The following is an 11,022-nucleotide window of genomic DNA, read 5'->3' as shown; positions in this document are numbered from 1 at the left end:
CAGAGGATTGGATAGGGTGGACAGTGAGAGCCTTTTTCCTCGGATGGTGATGTCTCGCACGAGGGGACATAGCTTTAAATTGAGGGGAGATAGATATAGGACAGATGTCAGAGGTAGGTTCTTTACTCAGAGAGTAGTAAGGGCGTGGAATGCCCTGCCTGCAACAGTAGTGGACTCGCCAACACTAAGGGCATTCAAATGGTCATTGGATAGGCATATGGACGATAAGGGAATAGTGTAGATGGGTTTAGAGTGGTTTCACAGGTCGGCGCAACATCGAGGGCCAAAGGGCCTGTACTGCGCTGTTATGTTCTATCTATGTTCTTTCCTCCATAACCCATGACAATAAGCACCTACAAAAATCTTATCAATTGCCATTTTAAAGTTCAAAGTCGACCGAACAACAACTGCTGCTAGATGAGTTAATTTTAAGTCTGAGAGAGACAGATTCTTGTCAAGCAAACATAATCAGGGAAATGGGCCGATGGCCGGTCTATAACAACAGGTGCAACGCAGGTTTACAAGAATGATACCTGGACCTCCGGGTTTATCATAGAATTTACAGTGCAGAAGGAGGCCATTCGGCCCATCCAGTCTGCACCGGCTCTTGGAAAGAGCACCCTACCCAAGGTCAACACCTCCACCCTATCCCCATAACCCAGTAACCCCACCCAACACTAAGGGCAACTTACCATGGCCAATCCACTGCACATCTTTGGACTGTGGGAGGAAACCGGAACACCCGGACGAAATCCACGCAGACACGGGGAGAACATGCAGACTCCGCACAGACAGTGACCCAAGCCGGGAATCGAACCTGGGACCCGGGATCTGTGAAGCAATTGTGCTAGCCACAATGCTACCGTGCTGCCCCACGGGTTAGGAGGCGAGATTACTCCAGTTAGTCCTGGAATTTAGATGGTTAAGGGGTGATCTGATCGAAGATATTAACAGGAAAAGACAGGGTGGGTAAAGAAAAATTGTTTCCACTGGTCAGAGATTCTAAAACCCGGGGGGCACGGTCTAAAAATGAGGGCCAGACTGTTCAGGAAAGAACTTCTTCACTCCAAGGGTGGTAGCGGTTTGGAATTCACTCCCACAAACAGCAGTCGGAGCCGAATCAGATCATTTCAACCGGAGATGGCCAGATTGTTGTTGAGCAAAGATATTAAGTGTTAGGGGCAAAAGGCGGGTTACGGGGTTCGGCCACAGACCAGCCGTGATCTCATTGAATGGTGGGACAGGCTCGAGTAGCTGAATGGCCTATTCCTGTTCCTAGTTCCAAATTTCTACTCTGTGCGGCGCAGTGCGGCTCCCTCAGTACTGACCCTCTGACAGTGCGGCACTCCCTCAGTACTGACCCTCTGACAGTGCGGCACTCCCTCAGTACTGTCCCTCCCACAGTGCGGCACTCCCTCAGTACTGACCCTCTGACAGTGCGGCACTCCCTCAGTACTGACCCTCCCACAGTGCGGCACTCCCTCAGTACTGACCCTCTGACAGTGCGGCACTCCCTCAGTACTGACCCTCTGACAGTGCGGCACTCCCTCAGTACTGACCCTCCCACAGTGCGGCACTCCCTCAGTGCTGACCCTCTGACAGTGCGGCACTCCCTCAGTACTGACCCTCTGACAGTGCGGCGCTCCTTCAGTGCTGACCCTCTGACAGTGCATCACTCCCTCAGTGCTGACCCTCTGGCAGTGCGGCACTCCCTCAGTGCTGACCCTCTGGCAGTGCGGCACTCCCTCAGTGCTGACCCTCTGATAGTGCGGCACTCCCTCAGTACTGACCCTCTGACAGTGCGGCACTCCCTCAGTACTGACCCTCTGACAGTGCGGCACTCCCTCAGTACTGACCCACTGACGGTGCGGCGCTCCCTCAGTACTGACCCTCTGACAGTGTGGCGCTCCCTCAGTACTGACCCTCTGACAGTGCGGCGCTCCCTCAGCACTGACCCTCCCACAGTGCAGCACTCCCTTAGTACCGACCCTCCCACAGTGTGGCATACCCTCAATGCTGTCCCCCCCACAGTGCAGCGCTCCGTCAGTACTGACCCTCTAACAGTGTGGCGCTCCCTCAGTACAGAGGATCCGACAGTGCGGCATTCCCTCAGTACTGACCCTCCCATTTTGCGGCACTCCCTCAGTACTGACCCTCTGACAATGCGACTGTCTCTAAGCACTGACCCTCTGACAGTGCAGCGCTCCCTCGGTACGGACCCTCCCACCGTGCGCCGTTCCCTCAGTACTGACCCTCCCACAGTGCAGCACACCCTTAGTACCGACGCCCGGACAGTGCAGCACTCCCTCAGTACTGACCCTCCGACAGTGCGGCGCTCCCTCACTACTGACCCTCCCACAGTGCGGCACTCCCTCAGTAGTGACCATCCCACAGTGCGGTGCTCCCTCAGTACTGACCCTCCGACAGTGTGATACTCCCTCAGTACTGACCCTACGACAGTGCGGCGCTCCCTCAGTACTGACCCTAAGACAATGCGGAGCACCCTCAGTAGTGACCATCCCACAGTGCGGCACTGCCTTAGTGCTGACCCTCTGACAGTGCGGCACTCCCTCAGTGCTGACCCTCTAACAGTGTGGCGCTCCCTCAGTACTGAGGATCCGACAGTGCCGCATTCCCTCAGTACTGACCCTCCCACATTGCGGCACTGCCTCAGTACTGACCCTCCCACAGTGCAGCACTGCCCCAGTACTGACCCTCTGACAGTGCGGCACTGCCTCAGTACTGACCCTCCCACAGTGCGGCACTGCCTCAGTACTGACCCTCTGACAGTGTGGCGCTCCCTCAGTACTGACCCTCCCACAATGCGCCGCTCCCTCAGTACTGACCATCCCATAGTGTGGCACTCCCTCAGTACTGACCCTCCGACAGTGCGGTGCTCCCTCAGTACTGACCCTCTGACCGTGCGGCGCTCCCTCAGTACTGACCCTCTGACAGTGCGGCACTCCCTCAGCACTGACTCTCTGACAGTGCGGCACTCCCTCAGTACTGAACCTCCCACTGTGCGGCACTCCCCCGGTACTGACCGTCGGACAGTGCGGCACTCACTCAGTACTGACCCTCCCACAGTGCGGCACTCCCCCAGTACTGACCGTCAGACAGTACGGCACTCCTTCAGTACTGGCCGTCGGACAGTGCGGCGCTCCCTAAGTACTGACCCTTTGACAGTGCGGCGCTCCCTCAGTACTGACCCTCTGACAGTGCGGCGCTCACTCATTACTGACCCTCTGACAGTGCAGCGCTCCCTCAGTACTGACCCTCCCACAGTGCGGCACTCCCTCAGTGCTGACCCTCCCACAGTGCGGCACTCCCCCAGTACTGACCCTCCCACAGTGCGGCACTCCCTCAGTACTGACCCTCTGACAGTGTGATACTCCCTCAGTACTGACCCTACGACAGTGCGGCGCTCCCTCAGTACTGACCCTAAGACAATGCGGAGCACCCTCAGTAGTGACCATCCCACAGTGCGGCACTGCCTTAGTGCTGACCCTCTGACAGTGCGGCACTCCCTCAGTGCTGACCCTCTAACAGTGTGGCGCTCCCTCAGTACTGAGGATCCGACAGTGCCGCATTCCCTCAGTACTGACCCTCCCACATTGCGGCACTGCCTCAGTACTGACCCTCCCACAGTGCAGCACTGCCCCAGTACTGACCCTCTGACAGTGCGGCACTGCCTCAGTACTGACCCTCCCACAGTGCGGCACTGCCTCAGTACTGACCCTCTGACAGTGTGGCGCTCCCTCAGTACTGACCCTCCCACAATGCGCCGCTCCCTCAGTACTGACCATCCCATAGTGTGGCACTCCCTCAGTACTGACCCTCCGACAGTGCGGTGCTCCCTCAGTACTGACCCTCTGACAATGCGGCACTCCCCCAGTACTGACCCTCCGACAGTGCGGCGCTCCCTCAGCACTGACTCTCTGACAGTGCGGCACTCACTCAGTACTGAACCTCCCACAGTGCGGCACTCCCCCAGTACTGACCGTCAGACAGTACGGCACTCCTTCAGTACTGGCCGTCGGACAGTGCGGCGCTCCCTCAGTACTGACCTTCTGATAGTGCGGCGCTCACTCATTACTGACCCTCTGACAGTGCAGCGCTCCCTCAGTACTGACCCTCCCACAGTGCGGCACTCCCTCAGTGCTGACCCTCCCACAGTGCGGCACTCCCCCAGTACTGACCCTCCCACAGTGCGGCACTCCCTCAGTACTGACCCTCTGACAGTGCGGCGTTCCTTCAGGACTGACCCTCTGACAGTGCGGCACTCCCTCAGTACTGACCCTCTGACAGTGCGGCACTCCCTCAGTCGTGACCCTCTGACAGTGCGACACTCCCTCAGTGCTGACCCTCCGACAGTGCGGCGCTCCCTCAGTACTGACCCTCTGGCAGTGCGGCACTCCCTTAGTACTGACCCTCTGGCAGTGCGGCGCACCCTCAGTACTGACCCTCCCACAGTGCGGCACTCCCTCAGTACTGACCCTCCCACAGTGCGGCACTCCCCCAGAACTGACCCTCCCACAGTGCGGCACTCCCCCAGTACTGACCCTCCGACAGTGCGGCACTCCCTCAGTACTGACCCTCTGACAGTGCAGCGCTCCCTCAGTACTGACCCTCTGACAGTGTGGCGCTCACTCAGCACTGACCCTCTGACAGTGCGGCACTCCCCCAGCACTGACCCTCTGACAGTGCGGCGCTCCCTCAGTACTGACCCTCCTACAGTGCGGCGCTCCCTCAGTACTGCCCCTCCGACAGTGCAGCGCATCCTCAGTACTGACCCTCCGACAGTGCGGCACTCCCTCAGTACTGACCCTCCCACAGTGCGGCACTCCCCCAGTACTGACCCTCCGACAGTGCGGCGCTCCCTCAGTACTGACCCTCTGACAGTGCAGCCCTCCCTCAGTACTGACCCTCTGACAGTGCAACATTCCCTCAGTACTGACCCTCCCACGGTGCAGCACTCCCCCAGTACTGACCCTCCGACAGTGCGGCACTCCCTCAGTACTGACCCTCCGACAATGCGGCACTCACTCAGTACTGATCCTCCCACAGTGCGGCACTCCCTCGGTACTGACCCTCACACAGTGCGGCACTCCCCCAGTACTGACCCTCCGACAGTATGGCGCTCCCTCAGCACTGACCCTCTGACAGTGCGGCACTCCCTCTGTACCGACCCTCCCACAGTGCAGCACTCCCCCAGTACTGACCCTCCGACAGTGCGGCGCTCCCTCAGCACTGACTCTCTGACAGTGCGGCGCTCCCTCAGTACTGACCCTCTGACAGTGCGGCACTCCCTCAGTACTGACCCTCTGACAGTGCGGCACTCCCCCAGTACTGACCGTCGGACAGTGCGGCACTCCCCCAGTACTGACCGTCGGACAGTGCGGCAGTCCTTCAGTACTGGCCGTCGGACAGTGCGGCGCTCCCTCAGGACTGACCCTCTGACAGTGCGGCACTCCCTAAGTACTGACCCTCTGACAGTGCGGCGCTCCCTCAGTACTGACCCTCTGATAGTGCGGCGCTCCCTCATTACAGACCCTCTGACAGTGCGGCACTCCCTCAGTACTGACCCTCCCACAGTGCGGCACTCCCTCAGTATTGACCCTCTCACAGTGCGGCACTCCCCCAGTACTGACCCTCCCACAGTGCGGCACTCCCTCAGTACTGACCCTCCCACAGTGCGGCACTCCCTCAGTACTGACCCTCTGAAAGTGCGGTGCTCCCTCAGTACTGACCCTCTGACAGTGCAGCACTCCCTCAGCACTGACCCTCTGACAGTGCGGCACTCCCTCAGTACTGACCCTCTGACAGTGCGGTGCTCCCTCAGTACTGACCCTCCCACAGTGCGGCACTCCCTCAGTACTGACCACCCCACAGTGCGGCACTCCCTCAGTACTGACCCTCTGAAAGTGCGGTGCTCCCTCAGTACTGACCCTCTGACAGTGCAGCACTCCCTCAGCACTGACCCTCTGACAGTGCGGCACTCCCTCAGTGCTGACCCTCTAACAGTGTGGCGCTCCCTCAGTACTGAGGATCCGACAGTGCCGCATTCCCTCAGTACTGACCCTCCCACAGTGCAGCACTGCCCCAGTACTGACCCTCTGACAGTGCGGCACTGCCTCAGTACTGACCCTCCCACAGTGCGGCACTGCCTCAGTACTGACCCTCCCACTGTGCGGCACTCCCCCGGTACTGACCGTCGGACAGTGCGGCACTCACTCAGTACTGACCCTCCCACAGTGCGGCACTCCCCCAGTACTGACCGTCAGACAGTACGGCACTCCTTCAGTACTGGCCGTCGGACAGTGCGGCGCTCCCTAAGTACTGACCCTTTGACAGTGCGGCGCTCCCTCAGTACTGACCTTCTGATAGTGCGGCGCTCACTCATTACTGACCCTCTGACAGTGCAGCGCTCCCTCAGTACTGACCCTCCCACAGTGCGGCACTCCCTCAGTACTGACCCTCTGACAGTGCGGCACTCCCTCAGTACTGACCCTCTGACAGTGCGGCACTCCCTCAGTACTGACCCTCTGACAGTGCGGCACTCCCTCAGTGCTGACCCTCTGGCAGTGCGGCACTCCCTCAGTGCTGACCCTCTGGCAGTGCGGCACTCCCTCAGTGCTGACCCTCTGACAGTGCGGCACTCCCTCAGTACAGACCCTCTCACAGTGTGGCACTCCCTCAGTACTGACCCTCTGACAGTGCGGCACTCCCTCAGTACTGACCCTCTGACAGTGCGGCACTCCCTCAGTACTGTCCCTCCCACAGTGCGGCACTCCCTCAGTACTGACCCTCTGACAGTGCGGCACTCCCTCAGTACTGACCCTCCCACAGTGCGGCACTCCCTCAGTACTGACCCTCCCACAGTGCGGCACTCCCTCAGTACTGACCCTCTGACAGTGCGGCACTCCCTCAGTACTGACCCTCTGACAGTGCGGCACTCCCTCAGTACTGACCCTCTGACAGTGCGGCACTCCCTCAGTGCTGACCCTCTGGCAGTGCGGCACTCCCTCAGTGCTGACCCTCTGGCAGTGCGGCACTCCCTCAGTGCTGACCCTCTGACAGTGCGGCACTCCCTCAGTACAGACCCTCTCACAGTGTGGCACTCCCTCAGTACTGACCCTCTGACAGTGCGGCACTCCCTCAGTACTGACCCTCTGACAGTGCGGCACTCCCTCAGTACTGACCCACTGACGGTGCGGCGCTCCCTCAGTACTGACCCTCTGACAGTGTGGCGCTCCCTCAGTACTGACCCTCTGACAGTGCGGCGCTCCCTCAGCACTGACCCTCCCACAGTGCAGCACTCCCTTAGTACCGACCCTCCCACAGTGTGGCATACCCTCAATGCTGTCCCCCCCACAGTGCAGCGCTCCGTCAGTACTGACCCTCTAACAGTGTGGCGCTCCCTCAGTACAGAGGATCCGACAGTGCGGCATTCCCTCAGTACTGACCCTCCCATTTTGCGGCACTCCCTCAGTACTGACCCTCTGACAATGCGACGGTCTCTAAGCACTGACCCTCTGACAGTGCAGCGCTCCCTCGGTACGGACCCTCCCACCGTGCGCCGTTCCCTCAGTACTGACCCTCCCACAGTGCAGCACACCCTTAGTACCGACACCCGGACAGTGCAGCACTCCCTCAGTACTGACCCTCCGACAGTGCGGCGCTCCCTCACTACTGACCCTCCCACAGTGCGGCACTCCCTCAGTAGTGACCATCCCACAGTGCGGTGCTCCCTCAGTACTGACCCTCCGACAGTGTGATACTCCCTCAGTACTGACCCTACGACAGTGCGGCGCTCCCTCAGTACTGACCCTAAGACAATGCGGAGCACCCTCAGTAGTGACCATCCCACAGTGCGGCACTGCCTTAGTGCTGACCCTCTGAAAGTGCGGCACTCCCTCAGTGCTGACCCTCTAACAGTGTGGCGCTCCCTCAGTACTGAGGATCCGACAGTGCCGCATTCCCTCAGTACTGACCCTCCCACATTGCGGCACTGCCTCAGTACTGACCCTCCCACAGTGCAGCACTGCCCCAGTACTGACCCTCTGACAGTGCGGCACTGCCTCAGTACTGACCCTCCCACAGTGCGGCACTGCCTCAGTACTGACCCTCTGACAGTGTGGCGCTCCCTCAGTACTGACCCTCCCACAATGCGCCGCTCCCTCAGTACTGACCATCCCATAGTGTGGCACTCCCTCAGTACTGACCCTCCGACAGTGCGGTGCTCCCTCAGTACTGACCCTCTGACCGTGCGGCGCTCCCTCAGTACTGACCCTCTGACAATGCGGCACTCCCCCAGTACTGACCCTCCGACAGTGCGGCGCTCCCTCAGTACTGACCCTCTGACAGTGCGGCACTCCCTCAGCACTGACTCTCTGACAGTGCGGCACTCCCTCAGTACTGAACCTCCCACTGTGCGGCACTCCCCCGGTACTGACCGTCGGACAGTGCGGCACTCACTCAGTACTGACCCTCCCACAGTGCGGCACTCCCCCAGTACTGACCGTCAGACAGTACGGCACTCCTTCAGTACTGGCCGTCGGACAGTGCGGCGCTCCCTAAGTACTGACCCTTTGACAGTGCGGCGCTCCCTCAGTACTGACCCTCTGACAGTGCGGCGCTCACTCATTACTGACCCTCTGACAGTGCAGCGCTCCCTCAGTACTGACCCTCCCACAGTGCGGCACTCCCTCAGTGCTGACCCTCCCACAGTGCGGCACTCCCCCAGTACTGACCCTCCCACAGTGCGGCACTCCCTCAGTACTGACCCTCTGACAGTGTGATACTCCCTCAGTACTGACCCTACGACAGTGCGGCGCTCCCTCAGTACTGACCCTAAGACAATGCGGAGCACCCTCAGTAGTGACCATCCCACAGTGCGGCACTGCCTTAGTGCTGACCCTCTGACAGTGCGGCACTCCCTCAGTGCTGACCCTCTAACAGTGTGGCGCTCCCTCAGTACTGAGGATCCGACAGTGCCGCATTCCCTCAGTACTGACCCTCCCACATTGCGGCACTGCCTCAGTACTGACCCTCCCACAGTGCAGCACTGCCCCAGTACTGACCCTCTGACAGTGCGGCACTGCCTCAGTACTGACCCTCCCACAGTGCGGCACTGCCTCAGTACTGACCCTCTGACAGTGTGGCGCTCCCTCAGTACTGACCCTCCCACAATGCGCCGCTCCCTCAGTACTGACCATCCCATAGTGTGGCACTCCCTCAGTACTGACCCTCCGACAGTGCGGTGCTCCCTCAGTACTGACCCTCTGACAATGCGGCACTCCCCCAGTACTGACCCTCCGACAGTGCGGCGCTCCCTCAGCACTGACTCTCTGACAGTGCGGCACTCACTCAGTACTGACCCTCCCACAGTGCGGCACTCCCCCAGTACTGACCGTCAGACAGTACGGCACTCCTTCAGTACTGGCCGTCGGACAGTGCGGCGCTCCCTAAGCACTGACCCTTTGACAGTGCGGCGCTCCCTCAGTACTGACCTTCTGATAGTGCGGCGCTCACTCATTACTGACCCTCTGACAGTGCAGCGCTCCCTCAGTACTGACCCTCCCACAGTGCGGCACTCCCTCAGTGCTGACCCTCCCACAGTGCGGCACTCCCCCAGTACTGACCCTCCCACAGTGCGGCACTCCCTCAGTACTGACCCTCTGACAGTGCGGCGTTCCTTCAGGACTGACCCTCTGACAGTGCGGCACTCCCTCAGTACTGACCCTCTGACAGTGCGACACTCCCTCAGTGCTGACCCTCCGACAGTGCGGCGCTCCCTCAGTACTGACCCTCTGGCAGTGCGGCACTCCCTTAGTACTGACCCTCTGGCAGTGCGGCGCACCCTCAGTACTGACCCTCCCACAGTGCGGCACTCCCTCAGTACTGACCCTCCCACAGTGCGGCACTCCCCCAGAACTGACCCTCCCACAGTGCGGCACTCCCCCAGTACTGACCCTCCGACAGTGCGGCACTCCCTCAGTACTGACCCTCTGACAGTGCAGCGCTCCCTCAGTACTGACCCTCTGACAGTGTGGCGCTCACTCAGCACTGACCCTCTGACAGTGCGGCACTCCCCCAGCACTGACCCTCTGACAGTGCGGCGCTCCCTCAGTACTGACCCTCCTACAGTGCGGCGCTCCCTCAGTACTGCCCCTCCGACAGTGCAGCGCATCCTCAGTACTGACCCTCCGACAGTGCGGCACTCCCTCAGTACTGACCCTCCCACAGTGCGGCACTCCCCCAGTACTGACCCTCCGACAGTGCGGCGCTCCCTCAGTACTGACCCTCTGACAGTGCAGCCCTCCCTCAGTACTGACCCTCTGACAGTGCAACATTCCCTCAGTACTGACCCTCCCACGGTGCAGCACTCCCCCAGTACTGACCCTCCGACAGTGCGGCACTCCCTCAGTACTGACCCTCCGACAATGCGGCACTCCCCCAGTACTGACCCTCCCACAGTGCGGCACTCCCTCAGTACTGACCCTCTGACAGTGTGATACTCCCTCAGTACTGACCCTACGACAGTGCGGCGCTCCCTCAGTACTGACCCTAAGACAATGCGGAGCACCCTCAGTAGTGACCATCCCACAGTGCGGCACTGCCTTAGTGCTGACCCTCTGACAGTGCGGCACTCCCTCAGTGCTGACCCTCTAACAGTGTGGCGCTCCCTCAGTACTGAGGATCCGACAGTGCCGCATTCCCTCAGTACTGACCCTCCCACATTGCGGCACTGCCTCAGTACTGACCCTCCCACAGTGCAGCACTGCCCCAGTACTGACCCTCTGACAGTGCGGCACTGCCTCAGTACTGACCCTCCCACAGTGCGGCACTGCCTCAGTACTGACCCTCTGACAGTGTGGCGCTCCCTCAGTACTGACCCTCCCACAATGCGCCGCTCCCTCAGTACTGACCATCCCATAGTGTGGCACTCCCTCAGTACTGACCCTCCGACAGTGCGGTGCTCCCTCAGTACTGACCCTCTGACAGTGCGGCGCTCCCTCA

This window comes from Scyliorhinus torazame, chromosome 26, assembly GCF_047496885.1.
Source record: "Scyliorhinus torazame isolate Kashiwa2021f chromosome 26, sScyTor2.1, whole genome shotgun sequence".
Classification (NCBI taxonomy): domain Eukaryota; kingdom Metazoa; phylum Chordata; class Chondrichthyes; order Carcharhiniformes; family Scyliorhinidae; genus Scyliorhinus; species Scyliorhinus torazame.
Note: the sequence above shows the minus strand (reverse complement) of the source record.